General features: G+C 47.6%; 1 non-coding gene across 1 annotated transcript; it reads right to left on the bottom strand.

Annotated features, from left to right (window-relative positions):
* Positions 1–16,291: 16,291 nt before the first annotated feature.
* LOC138434964 (U6 spliceosomal RNA) lies at positions 16,292–16,398 on the bottom strand. The gene has a single exon (XR_011255010.1). It is a non-coding gene; the product is annotated as a U6 spliceosomal RNA (small nuclear RNA).
* Positions 16,399–17,249: the final 851 nt, after the last annotated feature.

Below are 17,249 nucleotides of genomic sequence, written 5' to 3'. Positions count from 1 at the left end.
AGCTGGAAGGTCAGGGGTCAGCCCACAGGAGCTGCCGGCGCCCAGCTCCGTGCTGATGGCTGTGCCCTGTCAACACGCTTGCTCGCTCACCAGGCTTTACTCTTAAGCACACACTCTCTGTTAATAGTTTTCAGCAATTGACCCTAGAATTTTTAGGCTGAAAAAAGGTAATCTGCTGCTTTTACATTCCAACATCATGTTTTCAATGTTGGTCTTTAGGTTAGAAAACTAATGGAGAACGCAAAGGCATCGCAGGAGAGACTGACACGCTACATGTGAGCCGCATCGCACGTGAGACTGTGACACGCTACACGTGAGCCCAAGTCAGCGTCCACTCATTTCTCTCCTGATGATCCGGTAACAGTGTTGTCAGAATGAGGGAGAAACGTGCGCCTTCTACACTTTTTTCCTGTCACACTGGCTTAACTTCTTTACCTTCCTGGGCAAGTGCTCTGGGCTCAGCCATCCACAGAGGCATCACACCAGGTCCTGGAGATTCCTGGAACTTTCCACTTATAAAACCACCCATAGACACGCTCACTAGATTTGCGCAGTATTTATTATGTACTGGCGATGGGGCTTCTGTACTCACTGTATTTCTAACCCTTAAGATGCCGGAATGATGAGATCGGTCGGGCGAGCCCAGCAGCGGCCACATGCTGTGGTCAGCGGGGAGGTGACAGCTGCAGCAGCAACAGGCTCATCGCCACCCGCTACCCCAGGGAAGGCCAGCTCGTGCGATGGTTGGCCGGTCCTGGCAGCTGAGTAGGAGGCAGGGTGACCGGCTCTCCTCCATGTCCAGGGAGATGGTCTGCATGCAGCTCACATTTGGAGACGGCATGAGCCTTCTACTGATTCGGTGTAACACGCAGGTGGATTGTGACTGCTTCTGCGACACAGTGAAGAATTCATCTTTGGGGCAATAAGCCTACGGTACAGCTACAGGAAGAGTCGTGAAGACGAGAGCATTTCTAACTATCAGATGAAACAGAAAACACACCTCCTCCACCTCCTCCCCATCCTCACCCTCAGAGCTGGGCACGCAGCAGCCTGCAGTGAGGACGCACTGCTGCCTGAACCAGGGCGCTCATCTGGCGTTGGAATGGAGTCACTGCCCGGCTCCACAAACACCGCTCGTTTGCGTGCATTTTCATCCAAAAAATGTTCCCCTGCTTGGGTCCTCTGGACCTTGTCCAAGGCAAAATTAAATTTTAAAATTTATGTCCACCAATAAACCGAACTTCTTTCTTTGGAAATAAGGCTCATCAGCCAAAGCCATGATATCTGATGAAGACACAGACGGTGGAGGTGGCTCCCCCACCGGGCACCTCAGTGCTTCCAGAGACCAGACTGTCTCCGCAGGACTTTCTCCCCCACCGGGCACCTCAGTGCTTCCAGAAGACAAAACTGTCTCCGCAGGACTTTCTGAGTCTAAGGCTCTGGCTCCAAAGTCCGGACTTGGTGCACACCTTGTGGGTCCCCCGGCCTGTCCAGGGCTCAGGACTGGAAATTCGCAGCTTCTTGGAGGACAAGGGCAGAAACCACAGAGGAAACCGCAGCGTAGATGCAAACACCCAAACGTGGGGACATGGTGTCTCTCGTCCTCCTTCCTGAGACGAACCTCAGCGAAAGGAAAGGACTCCTGGGACCCGAGGAAAGGTTTGGACAGACACGCATGGACCCGGCAGAGGAGCGGGAGGCCCTGGTGGAAACAGGAGGCTGAGGAGCGAACCCGGTGCAGGGGCCACAGTGGGGAAGGGCAGGAGACCCCTGGCCAGGGCTTCGTCCTGGGGCCACAGAAAGTGAGTCACTCGCCATCAGAGGACCGGAGGTGGGAGCAGCGTGAACTCGCCCACGGAGGACCCCCTGGCCTGTGATTCTCCACAGGAGGATGGCACAAACGGGCCACAGCACCTGCACCTCTTAGGTGCTTAAGGCGACCTCAGCTCCTGCTGTTCTGAAATACAGCTCATTTGTAGGGACGGTGGAGCCCAGAGATGCCAGGGAGATGCTATCTGTCAACACCCGTTCAAAAACTGAATCATGTGCTTAATTCTGAAAGGCAGAATGAAAGGGTCCCTCTTCTCTGAGCAGAGAGAGGCTGGAGGGCTCAGTGGGGCTGGCAGAGGCTCCCGCTGCCCTTGCTGGTCACTGGCCGCAGAGGGGCCCAGAATCCACGCTCAGAAGAAGAAAAAGAGCATCTCTTGTTTGGGTTTTTTAAAGCTGTTTTGCAGGTAACCGTCTATTACCGTAGCTCCACTCCAGACTCTTTCCTAGAAGAATCCACTAGCCCTGAGCTGTCAAAGGCTGATGGGAAAGGCTCACCCTCTCAGCAACTGGAAGCGATTTATCCTGGTGGTTTTTCCTTGAATCACAGAAGCCGACCTCCATTAACTTTATTATGATGTGAGATCTGTTTTTGAAGGCTTCTACTACTAAAGACAAAACAATGTACATGAAGATTTTAAAATAATCTGCAGAGTTTCCTAATTACCTTCATTGTTGGTCGCCTCAATCCGTCTCTGTTATGTGAGCATTTTGAGGAAAGAAAGTTGGCTTCCTCTTTTATAATGTGAAAGATGGAGCTTTTTTAAAATAAGTCACTGAACTGCTGGCTGTTGTGTATATGTCAGGAACAGGCCTGTGATGGGATTTTGTCTCCCAGGGTCTTGCATTAACGTGGGCACTGAGACTGTCACACAAGCAGTGTTCTGAGCACAGCTTCCCCCCGCCCCAACCCCGCCGGGTCCCAGGTGCAGCCAATCAAGATTTTCCCTCTAATTGTCACCGAGTTTCCTGTGGTTTCATCATTAGGACACAGACTGATCTGAAGATCTGAGGTCCCCTCCCAAACTCCACCCCGGGGGAGACAAAGTTGTGCACACTTGGGGACAAGTCGTAGGAGGTACCCTGGATGGACCAGGTGTGGGGAGCTTTACAGAGAAGCCTCCAGGGATCTGGGAGGACACGAGAGCCTGGCTGGGGCCAGACCTCAGCTCTGCTGACCCGGTGACCTTCAGGATCAGCCACACGTGTCTCCCCATGAACGTCTGGCTGCGGGTGCAGATCAGAGGCCCTCCTCCGAAGCTGCCGAGTGTTGTGCGATTGGAGTTGGTGGAGGAAGCCTGGGCGGCAATTTCTGAGGGTAAGAAAGCTTGGCCAGGACACCCTGGAAGAGTCCCCTGGAGGGCTGGTCCCGGAGACCGGGTGTGGAGGGACCTCAGCGCGTTACTCTGAGGGCTCACACGGTGCTCGCCACAGACAAGGTCTGCATGAAGGAAGCAGATGTGGGGTGGGGGACTGACCCGGGCGCGCAGACGTGAAGGCAATACGGAAACGGGCTTCAGGTTCAGAGCCTCCCCCAAGAAGCCGAAGTCAGGATGCGCAGCCGGAGGGGTCTGCGTCCTCTGCGGCCGACTCTGCCTGCGCCCTCCTCCACGCGCCTGTGGGAACACGGCTCCACTGGTCCGGCCGCTGGCGACCAAGTCTCCTCGAGGGTTAATTCTGAGTCACTCGTGCTGAGCTGTCGTTAGTCGCCGAGTCCTGTGTGACTCTTTGAGACTCCGTGGACTGTAGCCCACCAGGCTCCTCTGTCCGTGGGAGTCTCCAGGCAAGAGTCCCGGAGTGGGTGTCAAGCCCTTCTCGTCGCTCAAGTTAGAGCTACTGGGCTTCCCTCGTAGCTCAGACCGTAAGGCATTCGCCTGCAATGCAGGAGACCCAGGACCGATCCCTGGGTCGGGAAGATCCCCTGGAGAAGGAAATGGCAACCCACTCCAGTATCCTTGCTGTGAAAATCCCATGGACTAAGGAGCCTGATGGGCTACAGGCTATGGGGTCACAAAGAGTCAGACACGACTGTGTGACTAACACACACCTCAACTCACTCGTGGTACTTTTCAAATCCAGGAATATCAGAGCAGTCCAGAGACTATCCCTGTGTGCTGGTGTCAGGTAGAGTGATGAGAGAGCTGAGTTGACATTTAAAGAGTGATTGAATTCCACGCTCTTCAAATGTCTTTGAACTTTTCCCAGAGAAGTGGGCTGTACCTGGTGAAAGCTGGGGTGATCCTGAAACAGCCCAAGAACCTGCAAGACAGTCTTTGCCTGTTGGTTACCCAGGGCATTTTCCCAGGGCCTGGAACTGGTGGTGGGAGTTGTGGTCATTCAAAAAGAAAATGAGAGAGGGAGAGGGTGGGATGATTTGGGAGAATGGCATTGAAACACGTATACTGTCATGTAAGAATCGAATCGCCAGCCTATGTCTGATGCAGGACAGAGGATGCTTGGGGCTGGTGCACGGGGATGACCCAGAGAGATGTTATGGGGAGGGAGGTGGGAGGGGGGTTCATATTTGGGAATGCATGTACACCTGTGGTGGATTCATGTCAATGCATGGCAAAACCAATACAGTATTGTAAAGTAAAATAAAGTAAAAATTTAATTAAAAAAAAAAAGAAAATGAAAGGCCTGGTGAGAAAGTCTATTCCTGTGAGTCCAAGGCAAGACATCAAGCCCACCGACTTCCTTGTTTTCAGGCCTCTGTTCCCTGTCTACAAAGCTGGCTGCATGAGGACTGACTCACAGAAGCCTCAAGAATGGGACCTGGCCCAGGGCACGTGCTTAGTAACTGTCAGCTCCTTCCTTCCTCGTTGCTCCTGGGTCTGCCCTGCCTCCGGCCTGTGCCAGGCACTGGTAGGTGCTCAGCAAAGTATACCCAAGGGTCAGTGGGCAGAATCTGACTGGAGAAGAAAACCAGTTAGTCTCAAGGAGCAGAAGAGCCAAGGAACCCTGGGTGCGGAGCAGTCTTGTAACTATAAACAGATAATATAGGGAACATTTAGCAGAAATTATGTTTACTTTACTGAAAAATGGTCTCACAAAAATAGATGGGATGCTTAAAATTAGCACTAAATGACAAGAATTAGCTAATGACCGATATGAAATATTCAGTGGTCTGAAAGAACAACGGGAAGGAAATCGCAGAGCAGAAATCTCACTAATGTCCAGAGGAGACACGGTAATAGAACTGCACTTTCCTATTAAAATGAGTCACTGATTGAGAAGAGGCTGCAAGCGACGCACTCGAGTCTGAGCTCTGGCAGCCACGGCAGGGCCAGGAAGCCCGAGCCCAGTGAGCGACGAGCTGCGCAGCCCGTGCCACTGGGCAGCATCCTGCGCCTTCTTGTGAAGAAGCAGAGTCTGGTCCAAACCTCTCAGGTTCGGGGAGAAGGATACCAATTTTTCTACAAAGTGGGATGGTATGAACCAGAATTCAAAAAGTAATAAGCCACAGGAAATTAATGAAACCAACATTCACACTCGTGGGTGAGGGCATGTTAACCCACGGTGGCGGCTGTGCACAGAGGTCCTGAGCTTCTGAGAAGCGGCTCAGCTTGCAGAAAATGTACACGCTGACCACTGTCCCCACTCCTGGGATAATTATAAGGAGGCAATCCGTGACTTGCAGGTCCAGGTCCCTTCACACTCTCCAGCGATACTGCGTGGTCCTGCCGGCGAGGTGCGTGCTGTCTGCGCTCTCTCTGTGGACAGTTTGATAATAATCAAACCGACAAAAGCAGCAGCAGGGTCTGACTACTATGCACTGGAATGTTAAATGATGCTGAGAATGAAATACCCCTTTCCTAAACCGCTTTGTGCTAATCTAAGCTCTAAATAATTGCTAAGGTTCCTATTGAGTTTTAATAATATGTGTTAACTTCAAATTATCATGTTCTGTTGTGCATTCTTTCATAACTTGGCATTCCTGGCGAACACTGGATCTGAGACATGTTACACACGCCTCTCCCCCTCCAGCAGTATGCCCCTTCAGGGGCGGTACACTCGGCTTTCCAACAGCAGACTCGTGCTGAACACAGTGGCGCTGTGATTATAAACACAAAGTAGCACAGAGCGTGCGAGCCTGCAACAGCTCACTCAGAGTTTTTGTGTTTAAAATTTTAAACAGTGAAAAAAATTAAAATGACAGAACAGTGTGAACTTTGAGGCATAATGTCATGGTCTGGAAATTTTACTCAAGCACTGAAACCCTTACTGAACTTGAACAGTATCGTGGAAATTGACCTTATCCTATACAAGCAGTTGTTGCTGCTTTCAAATAAAAGAACAATTCAGGAAACAGCGTTCTCAGCACCAGCACAGGCAGCCCAGAGGCCAGGAGGCCAGGGCAAGATGGAAGGGGGCTGAGGAGGGCGCTCGGCCGTGAGGGACCCCAGAGCAGGAGAGGATGAGGAGGAAGTGGAAATGGGACAAAAACCAGTCTCTGCTGCTGAGGAGAAACGAAGACGTAACTAAGCAGGAGCGAGTGCGTGGCTGTGAGCCACACGCACACAGGTGTACATGCGTGCGCACACACACACACGTGCACACGTAGACACAACTGTGGGTGACCGTGGGTGTGCGTGCTGCCGTAAAGCTGAATTAATTATAGGCATTTCACTAGCAGCAAACACGGATGGATGGATTTGTAACCTATGATGCAAAGTGCAGAAACACTAGGGGGCTGCGACGGGCCTCCTGGTATTGAAGCTGTCCTCCTGGTTGCCATGTACATGCAGACAGAGGTCTGCCCCAGGGAGTCCGCCTGATCCAGCGCTGCTTGTAAAACCAATTCAAGTAAACAGGCACACAGGCAGACAGACTGGAAAAACAGCTAGATGTCCATCAAGAGGGGTCTGGTTGAAAAAAAATCATGTTCTTTTTATACAATAAATAGTATGCAGTTTAAAAATGGATGAGAAATATCTCTAGTACACATATTAAGGGGAAAAGCAAGAAGAAAAGAATACTTATTTGCTTGTATTGAAAAAGTGATAAATTATATATTGCATTTCCTATCACCTACCACCCAGTTATAAACTCACAGCTCACCTTGTCTCATCTATAACACCTCCCTTCCCAATTTTTTTGGAGAAAAATGTCAGCCATCGTTTAGTTTCCAAGAGCTGCCATAAGAAATCATCACCAACCGGACAGCTTCAAATGAGAGAAGGGCCTGGAAGTCAGAGATCTCCTAGCTACTTCTACTCTGACATTTCTCTCTTTTCTAGTTACACTTTACTGCAGGGTAGCTGCTTTACACTGTTATGCTAGTTTCTCTTTGTAACAAAATAGATTAGCTGCAGATACACACACATCCCCTCTTTTTTGGGCGTCCTTCCCATTTCAGGCACCCCAGAGCGCTGCGCAGAGTTCAGTCTGCTATACAGTAGGTTCTCGTGAGTTCTCTGTTTTATAACAGTAGTGTGTGTATGTCAGCCCTAACCTCCAAGCCCATTCCAATCCCCCTCCCCCGTGATGCCCGTAAGTTTGTTCTATACGTCTGTGTCTCTCTTTCTGCTTTGCAGATGAGATAACTGAAGCATTTTTCTAGATTCCACAGTCATTCAGTTCAGTCACTCAGTTGTGTCTGACTCTGTGCGACCCCATGGACTGCAGCACGCCAGGATTCCCTGTCCATCACCAACTCCTGGACGTTGCTAAAACTCGTGCCCATTGAGTCAGTGATGCCATTCAAACATCTCTTCCTCTGTCGCCCCCTTCTCCCCCCACCTTCAATCATTCCCAGCATCAGGGTCTTTTCCAGTGAGTCAGTTCTTCCCATCAGGTGGCCAAAGTATTGGAGTTTCAGCTTCAGCATCAGGTCTTCCAATACATATTCAGGACTGATCTCCTTTTGGATGGACTTGTTGGATCTCCTTGCAGTCCAAGGGGCTCTCAAGAGTCTTCTCCAACAGCGCAGTTCAAAACCCATCAATTTGCTCAGTTTTCTTTATAGTCCAACTCTCACAACCATACATGACTACTGGAAAAAAGATCATAGCTTTGACTGGATGGACCTCTGTCAGCAAAGTAATGTCTCTGCTTTTTAATATGCTATCTAGGTTGGTCATAGCTTTTCTTCCAAGAAGCAAGTGTCTTTTAATTTTATGGCTGCAGTCACCATCTGCAGTGCAGTGATTTTGAAGTCCAAGAAAATAAAGTCTGTCTCTGTTTCCATGTTTTCCCCATCTATTTGCCATGAAGTGAGGGGACCAGATGCCATGATCTTCTTCTTTTGAATGTTGAGTTTTAAGCCAACTTTTTCCACTCTCCTCTTTCACTTTCACAAGGATCCTCTTTCAAGAAGCTTTTTAGTTCTTCACTTTCTGCCATAAGGATGGTTTCATCTGCATATCTGAGGTTATTGATATTTCTCCCAGCAATCTTGATTACAGTTTGTACTTCATCCAGCTTGGCATTTCTCATGATGTACTCTGCATATAAGTTAAATAAGCAGAGTGACAATATACAGCCTTGACGGACTCTTTTTCCAATCTGGTGTTGTTCCATGTCTAGTTCTAATTGTTACTTCCTGACCAGTCCATTCTGAAGGAGATCAGCCCTGGGATTTCTTTGGAAGGAATGATGCTAAAGCTGAAACTCCAGTACTTTGGCCACCTCATGCAAAGAGTTGACTCATTGGAAAAGACTCTGATGCTGGGAGGGATTGAGGGAAGGAGGAGAAGGGGACGACCAAGGATGAGATGGCTGGATGGCATCACGGACTCAATGGATGTGAGTTTGAGTGAACTCTGGGAGTTGGTGATGGACAGGGAGGCCTGGCGTGCTGCAATTCATGGGGTCTCAAAGAGTCGGACACAACTGCGCGGCTGAAATGAACTGAACTGAACTGACCTGCATACAGATTTCTCAAGAGGCAGATCAGGTGGTCTGGTATTCCCATCTCTTTAAGAATTTTCCACAGTTTGTTGTGATCTACACAGGAAAAGGCTTTGACATAAACAATAAAGTAGAAATAGATGTTTTTCTGGAATTCTCTTGATCTGTGATCCAATGGAGGTTGGCAATTTGCTCTCTGGTCCCTCTGTGTTTTGTAAATCCAGCTTGAAAATCTGGAAGTTTACAGTTCATGTACTGTTGAAGCCTGGCTTGGAGAATTTTGAGCACTGCTTGGCTAGTGTGTGAGATGAATGCACTCGTGCAGTAGTTTGAGCATTCTTTGGCATTGTGCTTCTTTGGGCTTGTAATGAAAACTGATCTTTTCCAGTCCTGTGGCCACTGCTGAGTTCTCCAAATTTGCTGGCATACTGAGTGCAGCACTTTCACAGCATCATCTTTTAGGATTTGAAATAGCTCAACTGGAATTCCATCACCTCCACTAGCTTTGTTTGTAGTGATGCTTCCTAAGGCCCACTTGACTTTGCATTCGAGGATGTCTGGCTCTAGATAAGTGATCACACCATTGTGATTATCTGGTCATTAAGGTCTTTTCTGTATAGTTCTTCTGTGTATTCTTGTCACCTCTTCTTAATATCTTCTGCTTCTGTTAGGGTCACACCGTTTCTGCCCTTTACTGTGCCCATCTTTACAAGAAATGTTCCCTTGGTATCGCTAATTTTCTTAGAGAAGTCCCTAGTCTTTCCCATTCCATTCTTTTCCTCTATTTGCATTGATCACTGAGGAAGGCTTTCTTTTCTCTCCTTGCTATTCTTTAGAACTCTGCATTCAAATGGGTATATCTTTCCTTTGCTCCTTTGCCATTAGCTTCTCTTCTTTTCTCAGATATTTGTAAGGCATCCTCAGACAACCATTTGCCTTTTGGCATTTATTTTTCTTGGGGATGGCCTTGATCACCCCCTCCTGTACAATTTCATGAACCTCCATCTATAGTTCTTCAGGCACTCTGTCTATCAGACTTACTCCTTTGAATCTATTTGTCACTTCCACTATATAATCGTAAAGAATTTGATTTAGGTCACACCTGAATGGTCTAGTGGTTTTCCCTGCTCTTTTCAATTTAAGTCTGACTTTGAATCACAATAAACTGTGGAACATTCTGAAAGAAACAGGAATACCAGACCACCTGACCTGCCTCTTGAGAAACCTGTATGCAGGTCAGGAAGCAACAGTTAGAACTGAACATGGAACAACAGACTGGTTCCAAATAGGAAAAGGAGTACATCAAGGCTGTATATTGTCACCCTGCTTATTTAACTTCTATGCAGAGTACATCATGAGAAACGCTGGACTGGAAGAAACACAAGCTGGAATCAAGATTGCTGGGAGAAATATCAATAGCCTCTGATATGCAGATGACACCACCCTTATGGCAGAAAGTGAAGAGGAGCTAAAAAGCTTCTTGATGAAAGTGAAAGAGGAGAGTGAAAAAGTTGGCTTAAAGCTCAACATTCAGAAAACAAAGATCATGGCATCTGGTCCCATCACTTCATGGGAAATAGGTGGGGAAACAGTGGAAACAGTGGCAGACGTTATTTTTGGGGCTCCAAAATCACTGCAGATGGTGATTGCAGCCATGAAATTAAAAGATGCTTACTCCTTGGAAGAAAAGTTATGACCAACCTAGACAGCATATTCAAAAGCAGAGACATTACTTTGCCGACTAAGGTCCATCTAGTCAAGGGTATGGTTTTTCCTGTGGTCATGTATGGATGTGAGAGTTGGACTCTGAAGAAAGCTGAGCGCTGAAGAATTGATGCTTTTGAACTGTGGTGTTGGAGAAGACTCTTGAGAGTCCCTTGGACTGCAAGGAGATCCAACCAGTCCATTCTGAAGGAGATCAGCCCTGGGTGTTCTTTGGAGGGAATGATGCTGAAGCTGAAACTCCAGTACTTTGGCCACCTCATGCGAAGAGTTGAGACTCATTGGAAAAGACTCTGATGCTGGGAGGGATTGTGGGCAGGAGGAGAAGGGGACGACAGAGGATGAGATGGCTGGGTGGCATCACTGACTCGATGGACGTGAGTCTGAGTGAACTCCGGGAGTTGGTGATGGACAGGGAGGCCTGGCGTGCTGTGATTCATGGGGTCGCAAAGAGTCGGACAAGACTGAGTGACTTAACTGAACTGAACTGAACTTGGCAATAAGAATTTCATGATCTGAGCCCCAGTCAGCTCCTGGTCTTGTTTTTGCTGACTGTATAGAGTGTCTCCATCTTTGGCTGCAAAGAATATAATCAACCTGATTTCAGTATTGACTATTTGGTGATGTCCATGTGTAGAGTCTTCTCTTGTGTTGTTGTAAGAGAGTCTTTGCTATGACCAGTGTGTTCTCTTGGCAGAACTGTTAGCCTTCGCCCTGCTTCATTTTGTATTCCCAGGCCAAACTTGCCTGCTACTCCAGGTATCTCTTGACTTCCTACTTTTGCATTCCAGTCCCCTATGATGAAAAGGACATCTCTTTTGGGTGTTAGTTCTAGGTCTTGTAGGTCTTCCTAGAACCATTCAGCTTCCTCAGCATTGCTGGTTGGGGCATAGACTTGGATTACTCTGATATTGAATGGTTTGCCTTGGACACAAACTGAGATCATCCTATCATTTTTGAGATTACACCCAAGTACTGCATTTTGGACTCTTTCATTGACTCTGATGGCTACTCCATTTCTCCCAAGGGATTCTTGCCCACAGTAGTAGATAGAATGGTCATCTGAATTAAACTCACTGATTCAAGTCCATTTTAGTTCATGATTCCTAAAATGTCGATGTTCACTCTTACCATCTCCTGTTTGACCACTTCTAATTTGCCTTGATCCATGGACCTAACATTCCAGGTTCCTTTGCAATATTGCTCTTTACAGCATCGGCCTTCACTTCCACCACCAGTCACATCCACAACTGGCCGTTGTTTTTGCTTTGGCTCCGCCTCTTCAACTTTTCTGGAGTTATTTCTCCACTCTTCTCCAGGAGCATATTGGGCACCTACCAACCTGGGGAGCTCATCTGTCAGTATCCTATCTTTTTGTCTTTTCATACTGTTCACGGGGTTCTCAAGGCAAGAATACTGAAGTGGTTTGCCATTCCCTTCTCCAGGGGACACTGTTTTGTCAGAACTCTCCACCATGACCCATTCGTCTGGGGTGGCTCTACACGGCATGCCTCAGAATTTCATTGAATTAGACATGGCTGTGATCCATGTGATCAGTTTGATTAGTTTTCTGTGACTGTGGTTTTAATTCTGATGGATAGGGATAAGAGGCTTACGGAAGCTTCCTGATGGGAGAGACTGACTGCAGGGGAAACTGGTTCTTGTTCTGATGCCATGCTCAATAAATCTTTAAGCCAATTTTCTGTTGATGGGTGGGTTTTATTCCCTCCCTGTTGTTTGACCTGAGACCCAAGCTATGGTGGAGGTGATTAAGACAACGGTGACCTCCTTCAAAAGGCCCTGTGCACACTGCTGCACTCAGTGCCCCACACCTGCAGCGGGCCGCCCCCAGCCACGCCTCCACTGGAGACTCCTGGACACTCACAGGCAAGTCTGGCTCTGTCTCTTGTGGGGCCACTGCTGCTTCCTCCTGGGTCCTGGTGTGCACAAGGTTTTGTTTGTGCCCTTCCCCAGTCCTGTGTAAGTTCTGGAATCAAATCCCACTGGCTTCCAAAGTCAGATTCTCTGGGCATTAGTCCCTTTCCCAGGTCCCCAGGTTGGAAAATCTGCTGTGGGTCCTAGAACTTATTTTAACAGTGTGAGAACTTCTTCAGGGTAACTGTTCTGCAGTCTGTGAGCTGTCTGCTCAGCAGCTCTACGGTGGGGTTAACGGTGGCCTCCTCCAAGAGGGCTTATGCCACACCCAAGTCTGCGGCACCCAGAGGCCCTGCCCTTGTGGCAGGCCACTGCTGACCTGCACCTCTACCGGGGACGCAAACACAGCTCTGGCTCAGTCTCTGCGGGGTCTCTGGGTCCTGGTGCACACAAGGTTTTGTTTGAGCCCTCTGAAACTCTCTGGTGGTTATGGGGTTTGATTCTAAATGCGATTTTGCCCCTCCTACCATCTTGCTGGGGTTTCTCCTTTGCCCTTGGACATGGGGTGTCTTTTTTTGGATGAGACCCAACATTCTCCTGTTGATGGTTTATCAAAGCAAGTTGTAATTTTGGAGTTCTCGCAGGAGAAGATGAACACACCTCCTCCTACTCCGCTATCCTACACTGGCCGAGTAGATTCCACACATATATGTTAATCTATTTGCTTTTGTCTGTCTGACTTACTTTAACACTGTAAGACTGTCTTCAGGTCTCCATGCCTCTACATGCAGTTTTATTCTTTGCTTTCATTTCTGATTGTTTCTTGAAGATAAATAACCTAAAAGTGCAATTACTGAGTTAAATGGCATAAAAACTTCAAGAGCTTCGAAAGCTGTTTCCAGATTGTTTTTTAGCAAGTTCATATCAGTTTTCTTTTAGCTTTTATTGGAGTATAGTTGGTTTACAATGTTGCGTTAGTTTCGGGTGTACAGCAAAGTGAATCATACATATGCATATATCCACTCTCTCTTTTTTAGATTCTTTTCTATATAGGCCACCACAGAGCATAGAGCAGAGTCCCCTACGCTATACAGTAGGTAATTACTTATCTATTATATGTATATGTATATGTATGTGTGTGTGTGTGTGTATGTGCGTGTGTATAAGTCAATCCCAACTTCCCAATTTATCCCTTCTCCACCCTATCCCCTGATAACCATAGCTTTGTTTTCTACACCTGTGACTATATTTCTGTTTTGTAAATAAATTCATTTATACCCTTTTTTTTAAATTAAAAAATGTTGCTGTTGTCGTTGCACCATGGGGCATACGGGAGATTAGTTCCTCAGCCAAGGGTCAAATCTGTGCCCCTGGAGTGGAAGCACAGTCCTAACTGCTGGACTGCCAGGGAGGACCACTGAGCGCTTTGTTTCAGATTGCACACGTAAGTGATATCATATGCTATTTGTCTTTCTGTGTTTGACTTACTTCATTCAGCATGACAGACAGTCCCAGGTCGACTCATGTTGCTGGGAGTGGCTTTTTTCTGGCTGAGTAATATTCCATTATTTGTGTACACCACATCTTCTTCACCCACTCCTCTGTTGATGAACACTTACGAGTGCTTCCATGTCTTGGCTATTATAAACAGAGCTGCAGTGAACATTGGGATACACGTGTCTTTGAATGATGGTTTTCTCCGAGTGTATGCCCAGTAGTGGGATAGTTGGGTCATATGGTAGTTTTATTTTTAGTGTTTTAAGGAACCTCCATATGATTCTCCATAATGGCTGCACCAATTTGCCCTCCCACCAACAGTGTACGTGGGTTCCCTTTTCTCCACAGTCACTCCAACAATTATAGTTCCAGACTTTTTTGAGGATGGCCATTCTGAATGATGTGAGGTGATAATCCTTTGTGGGTTGCTTCGTTTGCAAATGTTTTCTCCCATTCTGAGGGTTGTGTTTTTGTTTAGTTTATGACTTCCTTTGCTTTATTTCTATCACCAGTAAACAAAAAGATCCACACATTGGGTATTATCATTTACAAAATAATAAAAATCAGATTATGGATTTAATCAACTTAAAGAGATACTTTATGCTAGTTGTGGTTCTTTGACCATCATGGGAAAGCTTCAGAAAGGAGATGCCTGTAACAGGTGGCCCAACCGTGAGAGCTGTCCTCCGAGGGGCCAGGCCAGGTCAGGCCTGCAGCCGGGGTCCCACCTTGACTGTGCACAGATAAGGACAGGCCACCTGTGGCCGCTCAGAATCCATGGGGCGGCCTGACCAGGTGTAGCCAGGTCATGGGACCGCGGAGTGCAGGAGCGGGCCCATGAGATGCTCCTGAGCCAAAGAAGGAGCCAGATTTGGCGCCAGGGAGAGTGTCTGCTCCCATCAACCAGCTTTACTCTATTTGCAGAAATGAATGTGCTATGAAGTTTTCAATTAGTCAAATGTATTGACTTTTCTCATTAGCTAACTTCAAGTGTTACTGTGCTTATAAAGATTGTTGTACACTTTTAGATTAAAAGAAAATTTTTCTACTTTTTGCTTTTATACTTTTTTATTTATACTTTTTATTTACTACTCCCTCCCCCTTGAATCAGGCTTCCCAGGTGCACTTGTGGTAAAGAACCTGCCTGCCAGTGCAGGAAACTTAAAAGACACGTGTTTGATCCTTGGGTCCCGGAGATCCCCTGGAGGAGAGCATGGCAAACCACTCCAATATTCTTGCCTGGAGCATCCCATGGACAAGAAGCCTGACAGACTGTAGTCCATGGGGTTGCAAAAGGTAGGACATGACTGTAGTGACTGAGCAGGTAGTTCTCACACCTCTTGAATTATTTAGGAATAATTTCAGTTTCCAGGAACAGAACTCAACTTAAACATAAATATCTTAAGTATGAAGGGACTTTTTTCCCCAAAAATAACTATCAGGGCATTCTTTCAGTTCTGTATGTGGGAGTCAATCTGTCACCTCTAAGACCTGGCCCTGCCTGTCAGGACCACCCCAGGCCCCGCACACCTCCCCCAGGTGAGAGCAAAGTGGTAGGACCTGCACCCTGGGGACCTCACCCCTGCCCCTCCCTGGTCCCCTCCCCCCAGGTCTGGAGACTCAGTATGAAACCGAGGCTACTGTCCATGAGTCAAAGCCTGCGTGATCACCAACAAGCCCCTGCCGTGTGGGTTTTCACTCAATGAGCTATCCTATTAAACATGACACAGCCCACCTAATGCACTGTCTCCCACGTAGTGAGCGTTATTTCTCGTTTCCCCAGGGTTTTAGTACCATGTTGGGAGGGGTCAGCCCTGGGTGGGTAGGGCCTCCCAGGGAGCCCCCTTGTATCCTTCGGTCACTTTGTGCTGAGCTCGGTCACCTTCGCCTCTGCCATCTCTAACAGGGGAGCCTCAAGGTGATTTTTTTTTTTTTTGGAAAGAATAATAAACGAAGGGAGGCATTTATATTTAGAGCCCATGGTGGAAGGAAGGGCACCAAGCAGAGAGATGTGTCCTCTTGCTTCTCCTCCACAAGGAAAGAAGCAGGAACCGATCAGAAGCAGGCAGCGAGCAGAACTCAGTTCGCGGCCCCAGCACTGAGGGTTTGCCTTTTCCTGGAACCCATCACTCCTGTAGATCGTCAGGATGCTGGCAGGTAAGCAGAGACCATGCTGCTCAAACATGACTCAGCCATGAAACACAGTGTCCCCTTTCCCACAGGCACGCTTTGGTTATTGGAGTGACTGCACCTCAAATGCTAGAAACAGAAGCCGGGGAAGCACTGCCTCCCTGGCGCCTGGAGCCCAAGGCCTGGAGTCGGTCCCGTTTCCGGTTTCTTGCTTACCCCATCTCCTCCTCTGCTCCCTCTGTGTCTCAGCTGATGCCATTCCACTCACAGCTTGGCCCTCTGTTTATGGTCTGCTGTTTATTTATTTATTTTTTTTTAGTTTTATTTTTTTTAATTTTTTAAATTTTTTTAAATTTTAAAATCTTTAATTCTTACATGCGTTCCCCAAAAAAATATGGAACGCTTCACGAATTTGCATGTCATCCTTGCGCAGGGGCCATGCTAATCTTCTCTGTATCGTTCCAATTTTAGTATATGTGCTGCCGAAGCGAGCACTGGTCTGCTGTTTAGAAACCTTCCATCAGAGTGTGATTTGAAACATTTTTCTATTGTGATGCCCTGTTCCTTTACTTCACAGTTGTTCTCTTTTCCCTTTTTTGTATTATAGTATATTTGATTTATAAGAAATTTACAGTTTACAGAGCTGACCCCTGCAACTTAATGTCCACGGCATAGTCAAGCAGAAGGCAGATGACTCTTATCAGGATGCCTCGAAGGAGACCTGCAAACGTCACCAGGATGTTCGGTCTGACTTCAACTCCAGCCTGGTCAACCTGTCCAGGGATTTCAATTATCCTTCCTCCTCTGCTAAAAGCTGCCTCCGAGAGACTTTCTAAGGAGAAATGGCAACCCACTCCAGTATTCTTGCCTGGAGAATCCCAAGGACAGAGGAGCCTGGTGGGCTGCCATCTATGGGGTCGCACAGTTGGACATGACTGAAGCAACTTAGCAGCAGCAGTTTGATGCCAGATATTGAGGTCTAGTTTTCAAACAAAACTGTATACTCCACACCTAAGTTCAGCTTCTTAGCAACAATCTAGAATTGATGAGCAGCAGGTAGAAACCCAAGCAAAGCAAAATGCTTCTGTGGACAATCTCAATAGGAGGAAATCATTACAGGCAGTGGAAGGTGGGGAAGGAAAGAAGTGATTCTTAAAAGAAAGGGAAAAGGCTGGAAGTGGCATTACAGGTGGTAGACATGGATTGAACTTGCTTGCTAGACAGACTTCAGCCAAGACCACCCTCATCGAGCTGTCCCCATAGAGCTCAGCCGCGTTGCCGCAAACCCTGTGCACAGTTCCCACCTCATCTCTCCTGGACGGTGGGGCCTGCGGACTCGAAAGCGG

The sequence above is a fragment of the Ovis canadensis genome, chromosome 2, assembly GCF_042477335.2.
Source record: "Ovis canadensis isolate MfBH-ARS-UI-01 breed Bighorn chromosome 2, ARS-UI_OviCan_v2, whole genome shotgun sequence".
Classification (NCBI taxonomy): Eukaryota; Metazoa; Chordata; class Mammalia; order Artiodactyla; family Bovidae; genus Ovis; species Ovis canadensis.
The sequence above is the reverse complement of the archived record's forward strand: the minus strand, read 5'-3'. Positions and strand labels throughout refer to the sequence as shown.